This window comes from Marmota flaviventris, chromosome 7, assembly GCF_047511675.1.
Source record: "Marmota flaviventris isolate mMarFla1 chromosome 7, mMarFla1.hap1, whole genome shotgun sequence".
Classification (NCBI taxonomy): Eukaryota; Metazoa; Chordata; class Mammalia; order Rodentia; family Sciuridae; genus Marmota; species Marmota flaviventris.
In genome coordinates, this window is record NC_092504.1 from 114,357,641 (window position 1) to 114,370,595 (window position 12,955).

Genomic DNA, 12,955 nt, shown 5'->3' on the forward strand with positions numbered 1-12,955 from the left:
CCAAATAAATTTCGTGATTACTTTTCCTAGTTCTATGAAGAAAGTCATTGGGATTTTAATAGAAATGGAATTCAATCTGTATAATGCTTTTGGTAGTATGGCCATTTTCACAATGTTAATTCTGCCTATCCAAGAGAAATTGGAGAACTTTCCACATTCTAAGGTGTTCAATTTCTATCTTTAATGTTGTGTAGTTTTCACTGTACAGTTTTTTCACCTCTTTTGTGAGATTATTTCCCAAGTATTTTATTCTTTTTTTTTTTTGAGGCTATTGTGAATGAGGTAGTTTTCCTAATTTCTCTTTCAGTTGATTAACCACTGATGTATAAGAATACATTTGATTTATGGATGTTAAGTTTTTATACTGTTATTTTGCTGAATTTATTAGTCCTAGAAATTTACTGCTGTAATTTTTTGGGTCTTCTAAATATAGAGTCATGTCATTGCAAATAGTGAAGGTTTGCATTCTTTTTTTATTTGTATACTTTAATTTCTTTCATCTGTCTAATTGCTCTGGCAATTAAGTCTGGTATTGAATAAAACTGGTGAAAGAGAACATACTTGTCTTGTTCCAATTTTCAGAAGAAATGCTTTCAATTTTTCTCCATTTAGAATGATGCTGGCCTTGGGTTTAGCATATATAGCTTTTACAATGTTGAGGTATGTTCCTACTATTCCTAGTTTTTCTAGTGTTTTGAACTTGAAAGGGTACTGTATTTTGTCAAGTGCTTTTTCTGCATCTATTGAGATAATTATATGATTCTTCTCTTTAAGTCAGTTAATGTGATTAATTATGTTTATTTTTTTCTGTATGTTGAACCAATCTTGGGGGAGACAGTAAGATGGCAGAATAGAGAAGTTGCTTCCCAATGGCTCTGTGTTGTGAACAAAGACAAGCAGACAGACAGCTTTTCAACAAGGTCAGTGAATGATCAAGAATTAGGAGAGACTTTACCGGAATTTAATACTGGACACTCAAAGTAGATTGGGGACTCGGGACATCTGGTATACAAAAATGAGGGGGAAAGATCTCTAGGCCCATAGTCATGACAGTATCTGGAGGTATGAACCAGAACATTTCCTCTGTGAATGCAGTAAATTTTTGGCAAGTGTGTTGGGGTATGGAGAGCTTAGAGATCTGAGATAGTGCTTGAACAAGAGAAAGCTATGCTGTACAGTATCCATGTGAAGCCACCATCTCTCTCTGCAGTGTACATGGAGGACAGCAGAAGGAACCATTTTGCAGCAGGAACATGGGGGTCAGCATCTGGGCAAGCCAATTTCCAGCAGACCTGAGTGCAGCCCAAAAAACAAGGTGAGCAAATACATGCTGCGTGTCAGAAAGTGTGGCTAAGTGACAATGATGAGAAAATCAAGCAAGGAGAGAGGTTTACAGAGGGGAATACTGGTCGTGGAAACCCACTGGACTTCCCCTCCTTCTCTCATCCAGTTTTTTGAAGGACTGGCTGGGAGAGAAGCACCTTACTTCTAAAGGACATGAGTGGGAGAGATGAAGTTTGGAGACTGAATCAGAGACTAAGAATCCTGGGGTCTCCTACACCACACAAGTGGAAGCCAAAGGATATTCCTGTGTGCAGTCTTGCAACGTGGACTGGCAATTGCAGGGCCTTAGAGGTATGCTGACTCAAAATCTCTAGATCAATTGGTACCCAGAAAAGAGACCAGAGCATAACTAAGTCTACACCCAGCCTCCATTTGCTCTGCCTTGATTTGCCTCTCACCCTAGCAACCCCAACCATTCTGAAGGTGGAGCTAGCATCAAACTCCAGACAACTCCACCTAACTGCTGAGAAAGAAAGCTGAGAAACTTTTGAACTTCCACCAAAACAATTTTTCAATTTTTTATCAAGATCCTTTCTTTCTCTCTCTCTCTCTCATACATACACACACACACACACACACACACACACACACACACACATATATATATATATATATAAAAATAATAATTTTTCCCTCTTATCATTTTCCCTGGATTCTCTTTCTCTCTTTTCTCTCTCTTTCTCATGCTAACAATAACATCTTTTAATTCCTCTTTCACTCTTCCTATAATTTTTTACTTCTATCTTCTCTTTTCCTTGCTCGTAAATATCACATCCTTACACTACTTTTGATCTCTCTTTGGCCAGGATTTAAAATTGCAAACCCTTTTTAAAACTTACTGTTTTTATAAAAACAGTAATTGAGCACATCATTTTTGCTTATTGTGACAAACCTGTACATGTCTTAATATGTACAAGCTATTTGGTATAAGGCTACATATTGTTTGCATTGGGTGCTGTTATTTGTCTCTCCCTTACAGACAAGGTACTGGAAACCTTCAGAGACACTATAAGTATACAGGGCAGCAACTGTACTTCCTTAAATCCCCTTATTTTATTATTTTGTAGACACACAAACAACATGAAAAAAACAAGGAAACAAATCACTCCAAACAAAGATGTTTCAATAATAGAATCCATTGACACCACAATAGAAGAAATGTCAGAGAAGGAGTTTAAAATCTACATAATTAAATTGATCTGCAATGTAAATGATGATGTAAGAAGTGAAATCCAGAGATAAAATTTAGGAGATGAAAAATCACTTCAATAGAGATAGAGATTCTAAAAAGAAACCAAGCAAAAACCCTCAAAATGACAGAAGCAATAAACCAAATTAGAAATTCAATGGAAAGCATCCCCAACAGACTACCCACTTGGAAGACAGTAACTCAGTCAAAGAAAACAAAATATATAATCTTGAAAATATAATTGACCAGAGAGAGAAGACGTTAAGAAACCATGAAAATAACTTCCAAGAATCATGGGTTATCAAAAAAAGAGCAAATTTAAGATTTATCAGGTACAGAGATGCAAACCAAAGAAATGCACAATCTATTCAGTGAAACAATACCAAATAATTTGTATGTCCCTCCTTTTATAAGATGCTAAGACTGTAAGTGTTAGTCCTTCAACTTTGTTGTTCTTCTTTGGTATTGTTGTAATGGTTTGGATCTGAGGTGTCTTCCAAAAGATCCTATGTTAGTGCAGGATTATTCAAAGGTGAAATGATTAGATTATAATATCTGTAATCTAATTAGTCCATCACAGTTTGAATGGCCCAGTTGGGTGGTAACTGTAGGCAGATCGGGTGTGGCTGGCAGAGGTGGTCAATGGAAGGATTAATCTTCCCTACAGTTCTTTCCTTTTCTCTGCTCCCTGGTTACCATGAGCTAAGTGGGTTTCCTCTGTAATGTCCTTTCTCCCTGATCTTCTCCCTGATCTCAGACCCAGAGCAATGGAGTGAGCTGCCCATGGACTGAATTTTTGAAACTATAAGCAAAAACAAATGTTTCCTCCTCTAAGTTGTTCTTGTCAGGTATTGTTGGTCACACAAAGGTATTAACAAAACTATAGGATAACCTGGGCCTGTTGCCTTTCCACACAAAGTTTAGAAACCATTTGTAGATAAACATAGTGATAACTTGATAATTCTATATTTTCTTATGTCTAAATATTGATCATCTCTCCATTTACTTAGTTCTTCTTTTATATGTTTTGTTAGGGTTTGGATATGAGGTGTCCCCCAAAAGCTAATGTTTTAGGTAATACAGGTATATGCAGAGGAAAAATGATCAGATTATGAAAACTGTAAACTCTTTAGTAGATTAATTATTGATGGATTAATAATTTGAATGGACTACTGGGTGGTAATTTTAGGCAGGTGGAGAATGGCTGGAGAAAGTAAGTCACTGAGGTGTGCCCTTTGGGATTATAACCTGTCTCTGGTTTTTGTTGTTCTCCCCCCCCCTCCCGCTTCCTGACTGCCATGAGCTAAGCTTCCCTCTACCAAACCCTTCCTACATGATGTTTTGCTTTACCTCCACAAGAGCAACAGAAAGAGCCAACTATGCACTAAAACTCTGAAATCATGAGCCAAAATAAACTTTCTACTTCTCTGTTGTTTTCAAGTATGTTCTCACAGCAACAAAAAGATGACTAACACATCCTTCATCACAATTTTGTGGGTTTTCTCACACAAAAATTGTACATAATTAATTGAATTTTTGTGTTGCTAATGTAAATAGTAATGTGTTTATAATTCTAAATTCCATTTGCTCACTGCTGTACCTGGAAAACAATTGACTTTCTAATATTAACATCACATCCCCTGATACTTTTGTATACTAATTTATTCATTCCAGAATTTTTTTGTACTTTTCTTATAATTTTTTTTAATCCAATTTTGGCATTAGGGTAATTCTGATTTTATAGAATGTGTTAGTTTTTTTCTCTGCTTGCTTTTTAGGAAAACAATTTGTATATTTTTTCTTTTGTTGATTTTCTGTATGGATTTCATTTTTTAAGTTTTTTTTTTTTTGTCGAGAATTGGTATAATTTATATATTTGGGAGAATTTACTTGTAAGAATTTATGAATATGGCTCTTTCTGTTTGAAAGGTTGTAGATTATTGATATAATGTACTTAATATAAGTCTATTCACATTGTCTATTTCTTGTGTGAGTTTTTAGAGACTGCTTCTCTCAAGGAATTGGACCATTTTCACTTCATAGAGAATAATAAATTTGTAGGCATAAAATTGTTCAGTATATTTCTATATTATCTTTTCCACATCTAAGGGACCTATAGTGATGTTCCCCTTTTCATTTCTGATATTAAGAATTTGTGTTGTCTCCCTTTGGCTCTAAAAAACAAGTAAAAAACATTTATTTTATTAATCCTGAAAATATGAACTAGTTTTTTACAATTTCATTAGTTTCTGCTCTAATTTTTATTATTTCTTTTCTTCTTCTTAATTTTGTATTTAATTTAGTCTTCTGTTTTCTAATATATACAATTAATGCTACAAATTTCCCTGCAAACACTGCTTTAGCTATGTCTCCCAAATTTGGTAAATTTTATTATCAATATCATTTAGTTCAGGGCTGGGGATGTGGCTCAAGTGGTAGCGTGCTTGCCTGGCATGCGTGGGGCACTGGGTTCAATCCTCAGCACCAACATAAAAATAAAATAAAAAATGTTGTGTCCACTGGAAACTAAAAAATAAATATTAAAAAATTCTCTCTCTCTCTCTCTCTCTCTCTCTCAAAAAACATATATTATTTAGTTCAAAATACTTTTAAACTTCTCCTGACATTTCTTCTTTGACTCATGAGTTCTTTAGAATTGTTCCATTGAGTGGCACCTAGAAAAGGGGTAAACATTCACTTGAGCAAGATGAAAAAATCTGGATATATAATGTATAACACAGTGACTGTAGGTGACAAAGCTGTCCTATAAATTTGAAACTTGCTAATAGGATAGATTACAACACAGACACACACACAATAGCAACTTTTTGAGGTAAAGTAAATGTTAATCAGCTTGATTATGGTGATTATTTTACAATGTGTATATACATACAACATCAATTTGTATATCTTACATGTATACAAGTTTTTAATAAAGAAAAAATAGAAATGCAGAATTTGAAATCCAATACCAGATCTACTGAATTAGAATTAGAATATACATCTTAAAATACAGTTTATAAGCACAAAATAATTTTAAACATCCTGCTTTTAAAGAGTTGGTTGTTGAACTACCAAAATTCAGACTGAAATCAGTCTTCTGAGTTTGATTCCTGCTGCTGTTGAGTGATAGCAGCTGTGTGGCTATAGATATGAAATTTAAATTCTCTATGTCTTATCTTTCTCTACTACAAAATAGGGCTAATGTTATTATACATTATCTTGATGATAACTTGAGTTAGAATATATAAAACATTTGGAATAGCATGGTTAATATATGCTATTTTATATAAGTGCTTAGTGAATTATCTGTCATCAAAATTATTATTAGAGATGTATGGAATATGTAATATTTATCTTTGAAAATCTGAGGAGCTAATTGGCTTAGAACAATCAGCAAATTTTGAGCTAATTAATAATGGTGCCTCAGAAAAATGGTGTTAGCATATTTAAATCTAAATCAAAGCTTTTAATTATTTTAAAGTATTTTAAGCAATATCTATCTAGCATGGAAATCAAATCTGATTTTTCTTGAAGTCTTATAGAAATTTCAATATTAGCTGTTCCAAAAGTTGAGTTAAAATAGCTGAAAAATAATAGCAAAACTTTTCTTATTTAACTTGATAAGAGAGAATATTTCCAAGGTGTCTCCTTCGATCAGCCATAATTACTACTTTTTTGGAATGTATTCATACCTAATATCACCTTAGCTGACAGTGTAATGGTTCCTATCTGAGTTAAAACTTCTGAGGAACAATGTCAAGGGAAAGCTACTGTTCTTGGGAATTTCCAGAACATGTGTTTAGTCTACTTACAGGTTAAAGGGTATTTCATAGGCATCTTATACATAGTTGAAAAGATAAATAACTCAGTCAGAAGTCATTTAAAATGTGGACCCATTGATTTGAGATTTCAAAGAGTTTTTATATCTGAGTAAAGAAGAAAAAATAATACTCATTTTATTTTTAAATAAATCAGGTTTTAAATATGGGATCAGGGAGAAATTTACCAGGTAGAAGAAAGAGTGTAAGTAAACAGTATTTTCTTACAGCTGTCATTTCCAAATATATCATTTATTTGAAAAATATTCAGGTTGTATTCCTGAAAATGTGGGCTTTATTTAAAACAAAGATTTAAAGAATAAAATCTTGAAGGAGAAATGTTTTTAGAGTGTGTTTTGGTTGGACATAGGAAGCATGTGGATGGTGAGAAGGAATATTGAAATATTCTAATATAATTTCTAGAAGTGTACTGTATGATAGGTTCTAGTCACCTGTGACTAGTTTTAAGTTAAAGTTAAAATCAAATTACATTCAAACATTTGTTCCTGAGGCACACTCAACTGATCAATATCTGGATGCAGCTAGTGGATTCATTTTAAGAGAACAGAGAAATATTTCAATTATTTAAGAAAGTGATATTAACAATGATATTACAGAATATAGCAAAGAATATAAAGGCACAATCTTAGGATAATCTACTTTGGAATAACAAAATTCTCTTAATAAAACATTTAAAAAGCTTCTATTTTATTTTCTAGAAAAATGAATACCACTGTATTCTTTTAAAATATTTTTATTGAGTCATATTTCAAATTGTCTGTGATCTAATAGTGGACCTCTTATTTTCCTTGAAAGTAAAGACTTTTTGAGACTTGAGTAAGAATTTCCAGGGGTTTCTCCTTTGACAATGAACCTGACCAGAGAAACATCACAGACATGATGACTGACTCTGCAACCTTCATGTAAGTAGGAGTGCAATGTTGTAATTTTTATAGTTCTATTTAGATTTTTCGATTTCCTGAGAGTAACTGAAGACTACCAAAGTAAGCTAATCTCATTAGTGAAATAGGTGTTGAAATACAATTTGATTTTTAAAATATTCATTTAGTAATCAAATTAGAGTGTAAGTATAATAGGTTTAAGAGGAAGGTAGAAATCAGGTTATATTTGGCCTCAATGTTGAAGTAAACATATTCTATCTGGAACTTCTGGGAAGGCACCTAGATAAGGTCTGTGAGAGACAATGAGAACCCCAGTCCTGACCCTTCCCACTCTGTTCCACCATTTTCCAGTCAACTGATTCCATCGTTGGGAAGCTTTGGCATCAGGGCATTGGGAACAGAGGTTTTTGTTGTTGTTGTTGTTTTAAAGAGAGTGAGACAGGGAGGGGGAGAGAGAGAGAGAGAATTTTTTAATATTTATTTATTTACTTATTGGCGGGCACAACATCTTTGTTTGTATGTGGTGCTGAGGATGCACCCGGGCCGCACGCATGCCAGGCGAGCGTGCTACCACTTGAGCCACATCCCCAGCCCCCAGAGGTTTGTTTAGTTGGTTTTGCAGTACTGTGGATTGAACTCAGTTCCTCACTTGTGGTTAATAGGCATTTGCTCTACCACTGAGCCACTCTCCCATGCCCTCCTCTTTGTTTTTCTTTTTTATAATGTGACACCTTAATCTTTTTCATGTTCTGATTTCATCCCACTAACTTTTTGTTTTTTCTCAGCTACTGTGACATTCACTGTTAAGCCTGGCTCTAGTGAATCTAAATATAAATAGATAGATAGACAGACAGACAGACATACAGACAGAATCATGCTGTTAAGGTTTACTAGCAGCATCACATGATAGGAAACCTGCCAAAGTTGCCTGAGATAGCCTAAATAGTCCAACAGAGGACACACAGGAAACTGTTCACAAAATACCATATTTTGAAAAGTCTGACATGGCCAACTGTGGTCTTGATGACTTTGTGCACCTATTTGTACACTGTGCAATCTGCTGCACTGAGATGCCCCTTGCTACATATCTTCAGGGGAGCATGTGTGAGATTGTATGGGCTGTGGCATCACATGTGGTTACTCTGGTGTGGCATTGTTTTGTGGTAACTTAGCATTCATCACTGTCTTCTGGAATAAAGGAGAAAAAAAGAGAGGAGGAATGGTAATTGCCTGTCATTTCTTATTAAAAATAGCAAAGACATTTCCTTGGGATTTTAATAAAATTCTAGAATAATGCAAAAGGGATGCAAGTGCTTTCCTCTTCTGAAAATATAACAGCTCCACCTTGAGGCAAAATTATTTTATTAAACTTGAAGTGTTGCAATCTGAAATAGAACCTTATATTTGTGATGACTAGTGACCAATAATACCTCTTGGAGAAAGAAGAAAAAGAAATCCAAAATTAGATGAGGGATTTGGAAGGTCACCTTGAGTTCCCAGTTTTGGTCACAAACAATAGCATTAGTACCTAAGGAAGACAAATTATAGTAATCTTATTGGCCATTTTCAGACTGGGATTTCATATGCTCAAATCTGTGTTGATGAAATTTTATTTAAAGTTGTCAAAGGGCAAACTAGAACTTCAAAAATAGATTTACTTCCCTGGTCTCCACTGTCATATAAATTTCTAATACTACCCGGCCAAGAGAAAAAAAAAATGGAACTTTCTCTAGAACCTGCCATTTATATCTTATTGGTGGCAAAATGTTGCTGTTTGGATGTGAGAGAAAATGTGAAAACAGATACTATTTCATATTTTACTCATTTTCTGCAGCTTAACCTTCAGGCTGGTCTTTTGTTGTTGGCTTTCTTTTTGACTCACTTATCAAGGGTGAAACCTAAAACTATAGTAGAAAAAAATGTGAAAAAACTTGAAATCTGCCCCAAGCAAAGATTAATTGTCATTAAATCTCTTCCTGGTTACACATATGCTAGGAAGCCTCCCCAATGCAATTTTAAATATTACCTATGCATTCTAACTAATTATTATTTTATATAATTTATTTACTTGTTATGTCTACTTGGAATTTTTGTGGGGGTGTGCATAAATAGCAGTGCAGGCTACTTTTGTATAAAAATAGCAATGATTCCCATGTTGCTTATTTGCTTCTCATAATTATATGGAAAAGCCATTTATTATATATGTTGGTCTTGTATTACTGATATCTCTTATTAAGTTAAATAGTTTTCAGTAGATCTGTCTATATTTTTTACATAGATGTCCACATCATTGAAAATCAAGTTAACTCTCTTGAGTCAATATTAATAGGTTTTTCCTAGAAAATAATGAATGTGTTATATAGAGACAATACTTAATCTTGTAATATCTTTACTGTTTTTACAACTCTTAATACTTAGGAATTACTTTATCACTGGGTCTGATATTAACTACGCAGAATGAACTTAATACTGTGACAGACTCTCTTTATGGGAATAGTGACCACAGGTGCTACTGGAGCTACCACAGTTCCTGGGTGAACTTGAGAGGGAAGAAAGGAAGGCAGCTGGAGAGAAGAATCTAAATGAGATTTGAGCAGTGTCTCCACTTTCCTATGTACCAACTGCAGTCTACGAAAAGCAGCTGGGTGCTGAAGAGGCAAAGCACATTCGAAAAATAGGATTATAAATGAGCCCGCTCTCCAGCTGTTAAATTCTGTTAAAACATCCTCATTCTCTCAGTCTGTCCTTAATACTTTTTCCTGACAGCTGCAGATGCTTATTCAGAGTTTGGGTGAGTAAAGAATATATTATATCCAGGAAACTATAAAAGCTTTTTTTAAATGTATATTTTCAATACAGGTGAGAGGTAACACTTAAATAGGGCAGATGTGCTGGCAGTGATAATTATCGGAAGAGCTTTCTTTAGTATGGAAATCCTTATTGTTACAAGATAGTAAAATGTAAGAATTCTTCTAGGCTATAAAATGTATTAAAGATAAGGAGCATTTAGAAGGACTAAATATGCATTCGTTTTAAAATTTAGAAGTCTTTTCCAGAAGGATCTGAAAGATCACATCATAATGATTGCACTATTTGGAAGCAGGGACTGGGAATCACAATTCTGTGTGTGATAGATAAACCTCTACTTCTTGACTTCATTAAGCACAAAAAGTGTAAAATAGCCAGTGTAAAACAAGCTATTTTTTTAGATAAAAAATTAATGTCACTCCAGGGAAGAAATCTGTGCATCTCAGGTTTTCTAGATGAAAAGAGAGCTAATAAGTACACTTGCCAGGTGACAGTAACTATGAAGTGATGAATGACCCTTCATTGAAAGAGCTTTTAAAGGGAGCATATGTCATGCCTGGGAACACAACAAGGAGCCCATGTGTATATGACGGAAATGTATGTGTTTCATCTTTATGTGTAATGCCAAATTACGTTTTATAACATTTGAAGTCAATTTGCCTTTAAGCAAAAATTCCTTAAAGAGTTCTTGGACTATTCCTTAGCTTTGGAATAACAGATCTCCCAGCCTCTTCCCTGAAATTAAGTAACTACTTGGGTGGTATTTACGTATCAAAGGAAAAATAAGTATAAGTAAAGTTAAATTTTGTACAGTCTATATGGAGCTGGAGTCATGTGAGAAATTTAAACTGAGTTTTGAACTTCAGTAAGTGGGTATCTCTTTTAGGAGATGGAGAGGTGAGGGAATGTATCAGAACAAATCCTAGAAGAAAACTGGGCTCTCCCACTTTCTATCTTAGTGAATAGAATCAGTCATATCAATGAAGAAGAACAGACAGGGATTAAAGTATCCTAGGAAATAAATAGGCATCATCAAGGACAATTTGCATTTCCAGGGAGGCTCTGGGAAGGTCCAGCCTCTCTGGCTAGACCCTCCTTGGCTAGACTGAGCATATTGCTTCCACTGTCAGCTCTCCTCCATCTTACATGAGGCTGTTCACAGTTCCTCCATTCTTGGCCTCCTCTTGGGGTACAGAGGAAGCCCTGGCATTCTGAACCTTGCTGCAGACTTGATCACTTACCTTGTGTATTGATCATGTTTTCTGTTTGTTTTGGTGGCTTTGCTGACACTGCAGAGGCTGTCTCTCTCACAATGGGCCAGTTTATATAGAGAGAAAACACTTGCCCCTGAAGTGCACCTTTCCTGTGCAAGCCAGCTGATCCAGATTTCATCCTCCCTAACCACCTCCTTTATGAGGTTCTCACACTCTTGAATTACTCTCCCACTGCCAGAATCACCCCAAAGCCAGGTATCAGACAAGGAACAGGACTATGTCCTAGAATTCCCAGAAGTTAATAGAACCAGAAATCCCAAGCCTGCTAAGCCTGTTTACTCTTCCTTGACCATTCCTTCCCCTCAAAAGCACAATAAAAGTTCTTTTCCATGTTGTCCCCCATTTCTTCTACCTCCTCACCAATCCTGGTGTCAGCCTGGTATGTATGTCCCATCCTCCTGGGAACTGTGGGCATCAAATTAGCCTTTCAGTAAAGTCTACTCCTGATTTTTTGTCTTTGCCATTCCTAGATAATAATAAAACCTACACATTAAAACACCTTGTCCCTACTCACTCTGTGCACTTCATGTTCTCTCTCTAACACACACACATACCCTTCTTTTGATGAGGATGGCCTACGTTTTTACAACATGTTTTGCCTGACATAGACTTACCCTTTACTGACCAACAAAAAACATCACCTGTGCTTCAAAAACACCCCTGCCTTAGGATTCATCAATAACTTTTTCTCTTACACTCTGAAGTATGATAGTAATGCCTTAATGGTAACATTTTGCACATTATCTTATAATTCTTTACTTCTCTGATTCTTTTAGTTCTAAGCATGTTGTGTTGTTTAATATTGGTATTTCTAGTGTCCAACTATCTCCTGGCTATTGATAGTGCTCAAAATTATTTACTGTGTGATTTATTTTTTAAACAAAAAAAAAAAACATTGTACTTTTTCACTGAAAATGACATCTTCCTTTTCCACACTTATTATCTAGACCATCAATTCCTTTTCAGTTGCTCACTATAGTGGATAATGTCTGAATTGTATGTTCTAGATCTTGAACTGGATTGTAAATTGGGAAGGTTTAAACATATATGCTTTTTGTATGCTTACTGTTGAGCCTAATTCTTGCATATGCTAGTAGTCGATTGACAGCATAATTCAGCTATAATTAATAATTCATATTCAAATTGTTTTCAGAATAAAATGAGATATAGGGCAATACTCTCTATATAAATCTTCAAGTATAGAATCTGGACATACATTATTTTTGATTTCTTAAAGCATCTCCCAAACTCTTGGTACTTCAGAGGTAAGTTGTGATTCCTAGATGTTAAGCCCATGTTGAAAAATACAGAATAATATGCAGCTATTTGTGACAGAAAATGGGTGAATTACTATAATCATAAGTAAGTCATATTGCCTTCCTTAGGAAAGTATGCAAAGATTATAAAGTATCCAAAATTTGTGCAAGGAAAAAGAACTTTCTTAGAGAATTTACTAATATGTTATGAAATCCTAGAACAAAAGCTACAAAAGCTGGTGTTGAACTAAGATACCAAACATTATTAGGAACCAAAGAAATTCTGTTTCTCTGTTTCTGTCTCTGACACACAGACACACAGACACACACACACAGACACACACACACCTCTTAATTCTTT